General features: G+C 35.3%; 1 long non-coding RNA gene across 1 annotated transcript; it reads right to left on the minus strand.

Annotated features, from left to right (window-relative positions):
* Positions 1-6,107: 6,107 nt before the first annotated feature.
* LOC130012171 (uncharacterized) lies at positions 6,108-13,776 on the minus strand. The gene is made up of 3 exons (XR_008787542.1): positions 13,421-13,776; positions 12,061-12,212; positions 6,108-6,242 (listed from the first exon to the last, which is right to left on the minus strand). It is a non-coding gene; the product is annotated as an uncharacterized LOC130012171 (long non-coding RNA).
* Positions 13,777-16,095: the final 2,319 nt, after the last annotated feature.

The following is a 16,095-nucleotide window of genomic DNA, read 5'->3' on the forward strand; positions in this document are numbered from 1 at the left end:
AACAGTAATACACTTAATTATCACTGTTAACCTGATACCATTGAATAATGAACTTGGATCATTTAATAATGAACTTGGATCATTTAATAATGAACTTGGATCATTTAATAATGAACTTGGATCATTTAATAATGAACTTGGATCATTATTTGTTATTAAATCATACTATGGGTCATTACTTAGTATAATTAGATAGAAAATGATCAGAAATTCTACAGTAGCCATTTATTAGAAGGTGTGTAAAAGATTTTGCTTGTGTAGAATCGTGCATGACTAAGTATAATAACCATCATTACTGAATACACCAACTTGGCTAAAAGTGGTGTATATCGTTCAATGGTCACGGTTTTAGAAAATTAGTGACATAACACTTCGTGTACTTAATGACCACAGCCTGATTACTAATCATTTTAACTAACTAATTAGTTTTTTTTTTTATTTATAAATCAATGATATCAACTTTCCAGTGTATGTTATCAAAGCTAATAAACATGGCTCTCCAAGCTAAAGTAATAATTCATATCTGTTATAAATATTGGAATAGACTTTAGATCAACGACGATATGAAGTTAAAGGCATAACAAGCCAGGTCGTTATTATTATTTTAATAGACAGACACTTGTTATTATGGAATTAAGTAGAGCCAGAATGAAACAAAACTTTCATACACAATGGGTTGGCTTGTAAGAAAACGGATATTATTATTACTTTATTTATCTCAGATAAGTAAAGATAAAGGTGTGAACTCGACAGAAATCAATGTAAAATTTAAATGGATACCATTCAAATTAGAATTGTACAATCTGAATGTTTTTGATTCAAAATAATTTTTAATAACAGCATTTAATTTATGGTCTTAAAACTTTCCTTGTCAGACTACAAATATATTTAGCCTGGGATTTTCTAAAACCCGATGCGAATAAAATATTGTTTAGGGATATGGAGCTAAGTAAGGTAATCCCACGGGTTCTTCTTTACTTAGTCAGGATTTGGACATTCTAGTTGCAAGTCTATTGTCCTGACCACAAAACCAAACCATTCAAGTATGTGTATCTCAAACGTAATTACATTAATACAATAGGAAACATTAAGCTGATATGTTGATCCATTCCATAGTGTCAATACCAACTACGATATCCAATGTAAATAATTGACAGAAATAATACAGTACAGACAGTTTTAACTCTAACAAAATGCATTAACGAATTGAAAATGTCTGACAATGAAAGTTTGTAGCTTACCCTGAAATACTCTATTGTTCATCTGTGAGAATATATATGTTCCATTTAAAGGATCTCCACCTTTTGTAAGTGTCTCGTTTAATATCCGGGCATAAATCACAACCGCATCGTAGAATCCGGATACCAAAACTGTTGGCTACAAATAAACAGTTATGAACTAAGATATAGTCCTTCAAGTTCAACGAGGAATTTTTTTTTCAAGCTTATCCTAAGTTCCCATTGTCGTGCGATGCGTTACGACGGGATTGTCCCTATTGATTCCACGATCTGGTACGTGCAGATACGTTCAGGTACGTTTCTATACTATCAATACAATTGCTACGACTGACCCCAATATATACTATTCAAAAAAGTAGGGGATATTTGATTTTTAAGTGTTATTAAAGTCACCTAATGAAACTGACGAAGAAACAAATGACAAAATGAAATGAAGTTCACATTCATCGATTTATTCCAAATGATCGTTAGACTAAGTAAGGCACAGACTGACCATTATAAGGGTAAAATGATACCCGGGGTCAAACAGCAAAGTTACCACAGCATCACAACCAAGTCAGTAACGGGTAAATCCTCCTCTGTTTGCCAAACAAGCATTGATCCGACGTGGCATACTCCTAATGAGACGTCTAAGGTCATTTTGGTCCAGATTGTCCCATTCCTGTTGCAACGCAGCAGCAAGTTCTTGGACATTGGCAGGACGTTGTTGACGTTGACGTAACCTCTGTCCAAGCATGTCCCAGACATGCTCGATGGGGGAGAGGTCGGGACTCAGTGCTGGCCAAGGTAATGTGGTGATGTTCTGTTGTTGGAGGTAACCTGTAACGATCCTGGCCCTGTGACATCTTGCGTTGTCATCCTGGAAGATGAAACGGCGGCCATGACGTCGTGCGAACGGCACAACATGGACTGCCAAGATGTTGTCCCGGTAGTACTGGCCTGTAACACGCCCTGCAACAACATGTAAAGCCGTTCTTCCAGCAACAGTGATGCCTCCCCACACCATAACAGAACCACCCCCAAATCGATCATGTCTGATGACGTTAACGTCTTGGAAGCGCTCGTTTCGACGACGCCACACCCTCCTACGTCTGTCCAAAAAATCAACAGTGAACCTTGACTCATCTGAAAACATCACATTGCTCCAGCGTCGATTATCCCAGTGTTGACGATCCCTACACCAACGACGTCTTGCCTGAATGTGATGATCTCTCAAACAAGGGATCACGCGAGGACGTCGGGCGCGAAGGTGACCCCTATGCAGTCGATTCCGAATCGTCTGGCCACTCACTCTCACACCAGTGTCTGTTTGAAGACGAGCGCTGATCTGATTTGCTGTGATGACACGATTTCTCAAGGCCAAGGTACGGATAAATCGATCCTGGGCTTGAGTTGTCGCCCATGGTCGACCTGAGCGTGGTCTGTCCTGTACAGATTGTGTATCACGGTATCTGGACCATAGCCTGCTTATGACAGACTGAGAAACATTCATCGTCCGCGCCACAACCGCCTGTGTTGTGCCGATCTGTAGCATGCCAAGGGCACGTAACCTTTCATTTTGGGTAAGCCGACGCATATCAAAATTTGTTTTCTGGTCACTAAAACAATTAAACTGATGTTTCCACCCTGGAATTCAATGCCACAATGACTGTAACATTCAAAGTCAGAGTCGTGCAAATCTTGGGTTGGACCCCCATGATGATCCCAAGCATCACCTGCATTCCATGCGGTAGCTATTGGTGCGTTTGGGCGTCACATGTAACTGGAAATGTTTCTTCTGTTAGGTTCTATAGTGACTTTTTTCGTAGTCATTTGCATATTTTAGTATTATGCCCCCAAAATCAAATATCCCCTACTTTTTTTGAATAGTATATGATAAAACTTGATAGGATCACCACGATTACTCCAGGGTTAAAACGACGATTTCAATCGTAGCGGGAATTATGTTAGTGGGAACCTAGTATTACAGCAACAATTCGTAAACTGGGTGTCAGAAATTTTAATAAGAAATTCCTACTATTTTGCACATACCAGGCTAATGCAAACGGGGCGTTGTGTGCTATTGAGACCTTACCGTATTGAAAATAATTAAAAAGAAGACCTTTAAGAATCACAGGCAAATCGAAAAAAAAAATATATAGCACTAAGTGCCAAATTACAGGGTCAATAAACCATCACCTAGAACAAATCCATTATAGATGATCGGAAGATCAGTAATATGGATGGCGGGATTTGTGCTAAAGAACATATGTAAAATAATATTATGGCCCAGATTAATTATTCCCCATTGTCAAAATAATAGCTATGGCATAAGTTTGTTTAAAACACAAATTAAATTGTTTATGAAATATTGTGACAATAACAGGATATGGAGTCTAAAGTCAAGGAATGGAGAAATATGATGACTGAAACTATTTTTATCTTTACAAACTATTGATTCTAAAGTTCATAACCAAAAATATAGAAAGTATGCTGGTTATTTTGAGAGGTTAACGGAGGTATAGTTTAGTAAACATGTTTGTCATTTACATGTTTTTCAAGGATAAGTTGTTATTGTTTGAAATGCACGTGAGTGGAAAATTACTAATTAGCCTACGTCATTCGGCATCTATAAGATAGAGAGCGGGGCTAGAATAATTTTAGATATCATGCAGATTCTTTAGAAGATCAGACACCAGGCAGATTCTAAGAGAGGAGAGACCGTTGAGGTTCGAGGGACAACATATGGGTTGAGAGAGGGAGTAGAGAATGACTATATTTTAATGTATCCTTATAACTATATGTCCAGCGTGATATAAAACTGTAGAAACCGTACTTTTGTCCCGGTCATCTTGTTTGTTAATCATACTATTTAAGATGCAGTATATTCAATCACAACGTGAAGCTGTCATTAATGTGGAATATCAGAGTGACATTTAAAGATACGTTCTAACCAGTTAAAGAATTACAAATGCGACCAGAGACAATACTAGACGACCAAGGGCTGTTATAAAATATGTAGTAAGAAAAAGTGTATGGGTCTACGCCAGATGTGGTGATCGGTTTTAGTGCGTCGTCCCCTCCCCACATCTGACAGACAACCCATGGCGCTACATTTGCTGATGGACCTAACATTTTCAACGAAGATAGATTGCCAATCCACAAAAAGCAACTCAAATTCATACAATCCAATGAAATCGAGAAATTTATATTTGACCCAAATATGGCCAAGCAATTTTTTCCTAACAATATTTATCCAATAAATATTTACACACTAATGAAGCTACAGTATATATAGATCTGAAAACAAGCCAGAGTTTATATAGATTTATATGTACAGAAGAAGATGGTTAGTGGCACAAAAATCTGAACGTTACCAACAAGCTATTGAGTTTTATTCGATAATTAGCGAGCTTCTAAATTTTTAGGTAGAGAATACACTGCATATTCAAGAGATTAGAGCCAAATGAAATGTAGTAACAAATGATATCAGTTATTTCAGAGAACAAAATACGTATCTCGTTCATGACAACCAGAAACTGGTTGCAAACATTTGTTCCTTGTATTTCTAAAAAGCTCCACCAACTCTAGTACGTTTCGGACTTATAGTTTTGATCTAACGTCACAATTCCAAGTCAGCTGCGATGATGTGATGTTCATTTCCTTGTTCATACAGTATGCTTGTACTTGTTTTCAGTTTCATGATATATCGGACAATCACTTTCTCTCGTACCATCCGAACATCGGTATATTTGTTCAATCAATTATTGCAGGAACAAGCTAAAATCATTATTATAATTAGAGATTTTGTAACGGGCCAATGAATTACCAGTTTATGGCAATCATCAAAGTTAAAGACCCCAATCATGTTTATAGGGTGTGGTAGGAAATTAACAAGTTCAAGGTCAGTAGTATTGATAACTGTAGCTTAATGTGACACAAATTGATATATTTTTCTAAACAATCTTAAAATATTTTGTTTTCTGTTTAGAGAGCACGCTCGTAAAAGGCTGCTAAAGTTGAGATACAACAATGAATAATTCGTTACCCCGTAACATTAGAACGTGGAGTCTGTGTATCCTCGACCAACCGAATGTTATTGGTGGAGACTTAACTTAGTATGTCGCCTGGAGAATCGAGAGGCCAAACTGCGGTGGCTATTGGTGGGGATATAACTTAATAGTATGTAGTTTGGGGTCAATAAGCACGACCTGTTATAGAGAGTGACAGGCACAAACTAGATCATTTCGGGAGTAACACGTAGTACGTACAATTCTATTTATGTCTTTCTATATGTGGGGTGAAACCGGAAGTCCAGGAGAAAGTAATGTCGCAGTATAATAAATGAAATGAAATAAAATGGGGTTTAACGTCCTATTGTTCTGCCGCAGTATAACAAGAAAGATACATATATTCCAAAATTTATATAAGATTAACCACGTCTTAATAGTATAATGGTGATAAATTTATGAACTGTTTTTATTTAATTCTTTCAATAATCCGTTCGTTCATTATTCACCCATTCAATCAAACATTTCTATTATTTTTATATTTCTGTTAATCCCTGATTTTAATTAGACGTTAAGCTGCTAATCTGATGACAGACGATTGACAGCTGACACATTAATGAGTTTAATTACTATCTTATTGTTTTATTTTATTGCAATCTCTTTTATATTTTAATCTTTCCTCTTTAATTGTTATTAGTAACATGAGTGTATATAGTTAATTCCTGAGATACCATTTCATCCCGTTTCCAGGACAGTTAATCTGCTTGTTGGACATGCTGTTCCTCGTATATGTTTTCCGGTAATAATTAATTTCAAGGATAGTTCAAGTCTTTAATTATTACCGAAGATTCTCACTACTACAATAGATAAAAGATTTCACCTCTTCGTTTCCAAAATTGAAGCCATAGTCGGTAAGGGCTCGTGTCTTGATGTCGTTTTTAAAGGTAATATATTCCAAGTTGAAGTCTTCTGATAGAGCAATAAACATTGTACATTGACAAGCCTGTTTAACAACCTGAAAACAATATACAAGAATACAAATTAAATCCATTAAGTGACATTAAATTAATGGATTAGAGGAACCTTTTATTATATCAAATACGTACGTAGGGTTTCTTTGTTTATTTTACGCAATTAAAACTTGTAAGGCGATCGTATTTTCTATAAAGTTTTGAGAGTTCGATCTAATAACCCCCCGAGGGAACTGTTTCTTTAAACTGATGGTTGGTTGTATTTATTTATATTAAAACACAGGGCTATGGAGGCTTTTCTAATAACATCTCTTGGCTTCTGAAATCCAAATTATAATTGATGACGGATATTATACCATGCAAGAGGTATGTTATGCTTTTAAGAACAACTGATCATATTCCTCATCTTCTTATTCAAAATAGTTTCAGAGTTTTATTATCCAGAAACACAACACATCCCCGTAAACGATACAACGGCTATTGCTATTAACATTAATTTTTAAAAAATAAACAACAGGTAATTCACTTAATTTAAACAGAAGTAATCGTTCAAAAACGCAATGTAAATTATATGATGTTGGGACAAAATAATATCTAAAACATTAAAAAGATAAAGCAAAAAACAAAAGAAAAACAAAGCAGGAAAGTTATTCCCAGACGCTTCTTCACCCTACACCTCCATCGTATTTGTCCGCAAGACCAAGAACTAAGTGTGACGTCACCACAGCCGCCATCTTGGAATTAAGACGTCAATCGATGACTAATTGTCCAAGTAACACGCATGACAAGTTTTATGTCGATGGTAAATGAATTGCCGGAGCCTTAGATTTTTTTACAACAACAAAAAAGGAGGTTATTTTCGGAGTGGTAAAAAGAAAGGCCTGTTAGAACTATTTCGATCCAGATCAAGGATTCAAATAAGACAGTAGTTTCGTCAATTGATAAATAAATCAAGGCTAACAAACGGTAAACAACCCGCAAAATGTCACATAATATGAAACAACCACAAACAATTATTATGTTTGACGAAACATTCATCAATACTGTTTTTTAATATAAATGTTCAAGTAGATAATGTACAAGCAATTATATCTTTACTTAGATAAATACATAAAAAAATATATAAAAGAATGCGCCAGGATTTAATTTATTCCTATACATAGGCATCAAATATAATCTTCAAAAAAAGTAGGGGATATTGAAATGGAAATACCTATGCAGGTTGCGATATGATAAATAGTCATGGACATGCTTTGAGAGTATGTTTACAGATGAAGAACTTATCGCCCCAACAGAACCACCGAGCTGCACATAGCGCCATACACGTGGGAGGGGTTCATTGTCAAATTTGACACTTAAAGGAAGGGTTGATGAAAACTGCCGCGTGCTGGTTTATTTATCCATGTTTGTTTTCCTACCCGTTTTTGCATACGATTTACTGTTTAGCGTATCTTTGCTTTAGTGTGTTACGTTTAATTTGATCGAGAGAGTGTTAGTCGACGTCAACGTCAACCGACAACACTGCAAGAATTGACCGTGGGACTGTAAGAAGAGTGGGTAAAATTGCCCCAAATCATGATTGGACGGTTGATTAGGAGCATGCCACGACGAATTGCTGAATGTCTGAGGATTGGTGGAGCAATTACTCATTATTAAGACAAAAATCAAAAACGTCCATTTCCACTCTTGGCGGTGTATCTCTTTGCGAGTGAAATTGGGCCGTCAGATAAGCCACCCATATGAACTGTTTATGTTCATGTGTAGGCAATTGGCCTGTTATTAACATACACTGGTATAATAAGCTAGATGTCCGCTCTTTCTCGGGCGCCTTCAGTGGTTATAATGTATGTAATGGGTATATATCACCCATACATTTTAAACATACGTACAATAATAGATAGCCATTACAATGGATTATAAATAACATCAGGTAAAATAAAATCAAAGGTTGCAACGTGTATGAACAATACATAGTCTTGCCGGTGCAGTCTGACAGTAGTACAATACAGAAGTAATGAGATGAAATGAATTTTCCTTAGATCAATTAAGTAATCTGGCTATAAACCGAACAATACACAGATAAATATATATATCGTATGACACTGGTGATATAAGATTTGGTGAATGGAAAATAACACTTAGGTTAGGCTAAACATTATGCTCAAGTCTAATACGTTCATATTCACGAAGGCGATAATCAAATGAAAAAGTGTACGGGGCATTGTATGCACATTATGTCCCCATATTTCACGAATGTAGATCATTTACAGTCCCCCGACACCCATCCCGGAGATGGAGGGTGTTTGAATTATGTCATGTTTGGAGCGAATATTCATGATTTTGAGAGACGGAAATGCAAAGACGTCGACAGATAAATAACAATATATCCTATAGATCGCGAGAAGACAAAATAACCGGATATGGCCAACAACAATCATTGTTTTTTTAACACATAGTTTTGTCAAGTTGGGCTCTTTGCTATAGAGATTAAAGATACATTATGTAAGAGCTAAATCTGCCTAATGCAGATCTTTCGTTTTGCCTCAAAAAATAAATCATTCATTTAACTTTTATTCATATGCCAAGACCATAATCAACTCTCTAGATTATTAGATGTCTTTTAACACGATCGCAAGTTAATAATTCAATTAAGAAATGGATAATCGAGAGATTGTTTCTTATCGTAACAACAGTGGCCATGACAATGACTGTCAGATCTTTATAGAAATCTTACATAATATATCTTTAAGACTAACAGAGTGTCTTAAAATGTTAAAGACAAAAACACTTACATGCATTAAACACTGAACCTGTGGGAGTTCATGTTCCAAGTAGCCAATGCTTTGTTAGGGTATGTGACAAAGTGTTCTATAACTTTTAACAAATTGAACGATTATTTAGGTGCAGTGAACTTAATGACCTCCAGCTAGTTTTGATAATACATATATATGATATTATTTTTTCAGCTCTACGAGAAATGTATTCGCTGTGTTGGAATTACAGAATTAATGAATCCCACGTGTATAACCTGGCCATTGTCTTAAAATGAAATACGTATGTGATCAGCTATACAATGACGTAGTAAATAAGCAACTCCATATGGGTTTGTGTTGTTAGACTCAAATTCCTTATAAGAAATTAGCATCCCGTTCGTATCCATTTTCACTAATTGTTTACTGGAAGTTAGAGAGACGAGAAAGGAGAGGAGAGGGGAGACCGGCGTATGGCCGCTGCCGTGGCAGAGGGGCGAAATAGTTATCTTAAACTGTGCCTTGTTGGTGTTATTATTTATGTTCCTGGTTTAGTTTAGTTCCTGTTTAATTTATGTAGCTGTTTTATATTTATTTTCCTGATGTATATAAATCATATATTTACGAAACTGATATCAGTTATCACTACAATAGTAAGTGCGGGGGGACTGCACCACACAAAATTTACACAAAAACAAATACATGGACAGGACATCATACTCAGGAAAACACAAACATACAGACAATTAAAAAAAAGTGAATGGGTCCGGGGGCTAGCAGTAAGCGTCCACTGAGCTGTACAGTCCCGGGTCTGTAGTGACACAGACTTCACTCAAATTTGAAAACAATTAGGAATACAACCCAAAGAACCCATTGTGTAATGCCAGCATGAGTCATGATCTGCTATATGCTAAACGAAATACGAATGTAAGCATATGTAGTTAAATTCAACTATACAAGTAACCACATCGGTGAAATGTATAAAAAAAAGTCTAAACTCTAAATACAATCAAGAAACGCTTCAGTATTCAATACATTATAGGGTGCATGTTCCATCGTCACAAAAACAAAACTGAATACAAAGAAGCAAATAGGAAATGTAGACTGTCTCGAGGGACAACCGACTGCTGACTGAGTTGCGACGTTATTTTGGGAATGACGTCATATCTTAGAAGGTGATAAAAAAATCACAATAATAAGGGCGATAATCCAGATAAAATAACGTTAAAAGCTTAAAAACCATAAGTTTTAGCGACTAATCGGAATTATTAAGTTATGTAATTGTACAATTTATAATATATTAATATAATACCCCACAGGTATGTCGAAGAAATCGTACTATGTAAGTGTATTTATAAAGGCATAAAATTAAGGGCGGTAATTCAGACAGGGTTAGGTAACTACAGAAAATCTAAAAAAAAATTTAAATTGGATCATTATCCAGTATGTAGTCGGTTATATACTTACATGAAATGTCAAACTTGGTATGTTGAAGAAATGGAAGTTTTGAAATTTCTTTTAAAATGCGTAATTATGTAGCGCCTTTGGCAGTGCATTTAAACTAAAGAGATTTTATTCGGGAGAGAAATAATTCTTTATTGTTACATATTGTCAAAAATCGTAATGCCTGTGAATAGGAAACACAGGTATTTTACTACTTCAAAACCAAATTTGTCCGTTTTGTCTAAAATACCGAAATTAAATTTATTGTTAATTATATTGATGTCCAGGTCAAGAACAGATGCATTTATAGTACCGGAATTTTCTTTATTTAATATTAGTTCAGGAGGATATATTTCACTTTTATATTTGTTGAAATTTCCGTTATCATTGATAGGTGTTATGCCATCAATGTATCGGAAGGTATGGTTTAGACTTTTAGCTACTTTGTAATCTGTTTTTCTTTTATGGTCTTGAAAGTCGAATTCGTATTTATATAAATGTGCATTTGCCATAAATGGGGCGGAGTCAGTTCCCGTTGGTAAACCAATGGTTTGTTGCATTATCTGATCCCCAACCTCAAATATGGCATTGTCAATGAGGAAATGTATGATATTTTGAAATTTTTCTTTATCAAAAACTACAGTGTCGGCATTGCGACGTTTTATAATCCATATAGCATCTTCTGCATAAATGGCCATCAAGTTTCTGCCTTTCCCGAAAGCTCCATTAAAGGCTTTATCTACAAACCAATCTAAATTATCTTTAAGATCTGCATGTTGAAGCATAGTATAGAAAGTAGAAAAATCGAACGTTTCTATTGTGTTTGTATTAATTTTTTTTATTGATTTTTTTCTAAAGTGTCTACTATAGGTTAATTTTTATCAATTATAAAAAAACTATTAATTCCAGTATAGCTACGAAGTGTTCTGCACCAAATGGCATGTTGGGTTTGGCATAATTTAAGCCCTTTGGTGATAGTCTTAGCTAATGGTTTCGTTTGGCAGATACTGGAAGATATTATATATCTGAATTTTACTGGGTTTTTATGGAATTTAGGTATATAATAAATGTAAGGTAGTGCATCTATTTTCACATTGTCTTTAATATCATTACTCCTATTAAATGTATATTGGTTATGTAAAATATCTAGTTTAGTTAAATCCGTAATGCATTTATAAGTGTCATTATGGGTATTAGGCCAAAGTCCAACTTCAGTAAGAATAATTATTGCTGGCCTTATCGACAGGCGTTAGAACAAATCTATCTTGAAGAGAAGCAAGCCATTCAACTGCGGATGTATTATTTAGGACTTCGGGTGGCGGGTGTCTTGGGTTAAGTTTTATATATTTGATTCTTTTTGACAAGAGATCAAAAACAGTGTTTTTCCATTCTCCAAAAGATTCAAAATGGTGCACGAAATTTATCAGACCAAGCTACTATGCATTTCCTGATTTAAGATTTAAGATTATTATGTAACTTGTAAGGCATGTTCACTAAACAGAAAATAATTAAAAATTATTATGAAAAAAGCGATCTTTACAGAACTCCATGTCCGTGCCTGCTCATTGGAATATTATCCCGAAACGTTAATCTTCTGAGATTTATTACATTTTTTTTTTACAAAGAATGGTCATCAGCATTAATGGAACATATTGATTAGAAGTCTTACCTCATCTTCTGCATCGCCTCTTTGCCAAATATCCAAATTTGTGTTGACAGGAATGGTTGCTATAATCACATGATCTCCAAATGTATACTCCAATGCGGATGCCACAGAAAGAAATTTTCTGACAGTGTTTGGCGAGGCCAACAAAATAAAGACTGAATAAAAAAAAGGAATGGGTTAATTTTATGAAAATTATACAAACGAGGTGAGTAATAACAAGCGAAAAATTAATTGAACACCAGTAATGGTATCAACAACTCAGACCACCGACCCTATTTGCCAAACGTTTTATTGAAATAAAAATTAAACAATATGTTAGTCCCGAAATGACCTAGTTTGTGTCGAGTGGACGTTAAACCCCATTTCGTACCTGGGGTGAGCACGTCGGAAAATCCTGAAGAACTTTCTCGGTGAACACAGGGATCTAAGGAACTCCAGGTAACTTTATAAGGTATATGGGAGACATTTGTTGATTCTGTGTAGTAACAGTACAGCAACAAACAAGGTGCCTACTGGTTTTAAGCAATGTGGACTAGAGGATTTAGAAGCTCAAGCATCATTAATTTCAGAGTAGATCTGTCCCTGGGAAGAGCTTGGACGATTCCTACTTTTATTACTGCAATTAAACTCCTTGTGTTTACAAAATCTTTTCGACATTTTAAAAATAAAACTTAGCATGGAACAATGGCTCCATCGACAAAAACATCGTGTTTAGATTTCAAATAAATTCATACTTGCAATATAACATTTATGGTTATCTTGATAAATAAGTATCACACATCACTGCATATTATCTATACTAATATGCTCCTAATCGATGTTTTAATTGTCTAACTGCAAGTATATTACATATAAAGAAAGAAACCTTGTTGGGTGTGTATTGATTTAATAAAGTTGATTGTTATCTGTTTAATGGTAATAGAATAGTAATTTAGCTGATGAATAACGTTTTTTTTTATTCAAGATACACCTAGAACGAATTTCGTGGTAAATAGTAGATATTTTACATTAAACGTGATAGGGATTCAAAGGCCGTTTTAAATTCTGCTGAAGAGAGAGAGAGAGAGAGAGAGAGAGAGAGAGGGGGAGTTTAACTTGACACAAACTAGGTCATTTTAGGACTATCACATGGCTCAATTTTTATTTCATTAATTCGCTTGCGCGGAGGGGTCCTTAGCAGTGGGAGGAAACTGGAGGACCCGGAGAAAACTTACGAGGTTGGACAGGCGACCGTACTCCTTGTCACGTACAAGCGGGAAATCGAAACCACGCCACTTGACCCAATACAGACCTAATGATAGAACGCGCACGCGTTTACCATTCGGCCACCAACCCCTCTTAAAAGATAAAAATAAAGCCAAACCTCTTGCATTAGCGTGACCTTTCTGTAAAATATTTTTATAATCATTTGCATTAAAAGTTCTTCCTTTAATCTGGTAGTAGACCAATAACAATTGAGTGGATCGGAATATTTCATAAAATGTATTTCCAATAATTCCTGAGAATACGTCATCGCTCTCATAAAAGAGTGCCACATGGTTCCAACCATACAGCTTCAATAAGTCCAAATAAAAGGCAGCGTATTCTTGCATACCGAAGGACAAACGGGTAAGAGTAGGGAATTGCACTTTATCGGCCAATATTCCAGCAGAGCCAGCTGGGGTTATTATTGGAATATTCCACTTGGCTGCCATGTGTGCCACTGCTTCTACTGCAAGACTACAACCTGCAAAAGATAATATATATATATCAACAAATATTACGCTAATCAGATAATTATTTCTTTCTGAAAATTAAAATTAAAGGGGCTTTTTTGTTCCATCCGAACGACTGCACCACTGGTAAGGGGAACCGCACCGGAAAACCCCAAGGTACTTTCTCGACCAACACAGTTTGGCTATAGAGAGTCACTGTCAAGTCGAGAAACAAAGAATGTTCATTACAGAAAACATGTTAGCCCTGTGGTAAGCGATCTTGGGTCTAAATGCTTGCAACTCGGTAATATTATTTAACAAATGTAGAAAGAGCATTGAAAACAAATGTGGATTATGGTGCATATAATCTGGATTGCGGTGCATTAATATCAATTTTCATTGCCTCAGATTTACAATTCTTGAAGAATTTTAGTCTTTAGTCATTGAAAGAGGCAGCACTCTTAAAATAGTTTAATTTAAAATTGTGTGAATCAAGTCGATGCATGTATGAAGAACTCTTAAATAAAGATCCGAAATGGCGTTGGAAAAACACAAAAGATAAATAACAGAACAAATAGGTTTATAAATTATAAACACTTCTTACTTGTTCTGAAAATTTAAAACCGGTGAACTATGTATTATACCTATTATTATGAAAACCACAATTATCACAGTAACCTTGCATAATGCGTTTATAATTGGTTCATTATTTCTATACACGACGCCAACGCCAAGACTTACTAATTACACAGATTCTGTATACATATGAACGCATTTACATCGAATGGTATGATAAAGAATTACGGGTAGAATCAGGCTACATATTTTATAGGAATGTTATTTAAGCGCAAGCATTTCAAATAAGGGAATTTAAGTTTATGCTTAAATTTGGTTATTGACGCAAGGGCCTGGTGATAATTAGTAGGTGAGTCGTAATACTCATGCGCCACTGTCACAATGACTTTGCCCCAGTTTTGCAATCATTCTTGCACCAGAAATCAAAATCATAACCGGCATATCAGAATAGTGCACAATATTATTCTCAGAATAATTTTGTTTTTTTCGTATCATATTTTTAATATTTCCTAATTGCTAAATTTTTTAATGAAACAATCATTCTCATTTTCCATAATTTCCGTTTTCATTTTTTTTATGGGGGCGTGCATGCCATATGCAAGTCCAAGGTAAGGATGAGTCTCGGTCGTACGTAACCTCAAATGACCATCACCAGGCCCCTGTATCGAAGAGATCGGTATTTTTAGAGTGTATGCATACAAATAGTTAAACATTTCTAATATGCAAATATAGTTTACTAAGCATGTGACCTGCCTCTCTAGTAGTACAAGACGTGTTTCTGTCAAGAGAAGGAAAATTTTAAACCCACCATCCTTTTACACTTTTTGTTATTAGATACTCGTAATATGTTATTGCGATCCAGACTTTTTGTTCTCTTTCTATTTTCAGAGCCTGTATGATAACGCCGCTGTTCTTGCTTGCCTCACTACTATGATAAAACTAGATAACAAACCTTAATCACTCAACCCTCCGTGTTTCGAGATAAGAGATGATGCCATTACCTTCAATGTAGCACATGCGGGGGAGATTCGCACCCGGCATTTGTAAACAAAATTGACAATATTTTTAATCAAAAAAAACGATTGGTTATTGTTATTTTTAATATTTCTGCCACACCCAACTACAATTAAGCATATAATCCTACCTGAAACGGGTACAAATCCCCTCTTTTTAAATCGAAGCGACAGTAGATTGCTTTTTTCGACATTTAAAATTTACGTCTGTAACACATAAAGGCGGGGCCTCGTGTGCAATAGCCAATCAAAGTACCCATCTGATCAGAGTTGCGCAGTAGTAATACGGCGTAATTATGAACGCCCGAATCAATTTTGATAAAAAAACAACGCTTGATTTACTTTATTGTCAATATTTGCTGATAAATGAATGTTGTTTCAGTAGATTGGGCTGCGTATGTGTAATAAGTACTAATAGTATAAAATTAACTTATTTTTAAGATGGTACATACATTAATAAAGAAATTGAGTTTGCCACTTGGAACTAAAGGCATCCAATCGTAACTAAAAACAAGCACATCAGTATATCTCGTTTTTAGTTACGTTCTCGTAGCTATGATAAAACGTGCTCTTTTTACTGCCAATTTCCGATTTTGCTGTTCTGAATAATGATCTTATTGAGATGTATTGGTATTTGTGTGTACGTGTACGTGTTGTTGGAAATAGTAAATTTTGTATGTACATGTAGTTGGTACTCTGCAATCCAGGGCCACACATATTAATTTGAATTATGTATGTATGTAGATGGAACTATG

This window comes from Patella vulgata, chromosome 3 (assembly GCF_932274485.2).
Source record: "Patella vulgata chromosome 3, xgPatVulg1.2, whole genome shotgun sequence".
NCBI classification, from domain to species: domain Eukaryota; kingdom Metazoa; phylum Mollusca; class Gastropoda; family Patellidae; genus Patella; species Patella vulgata.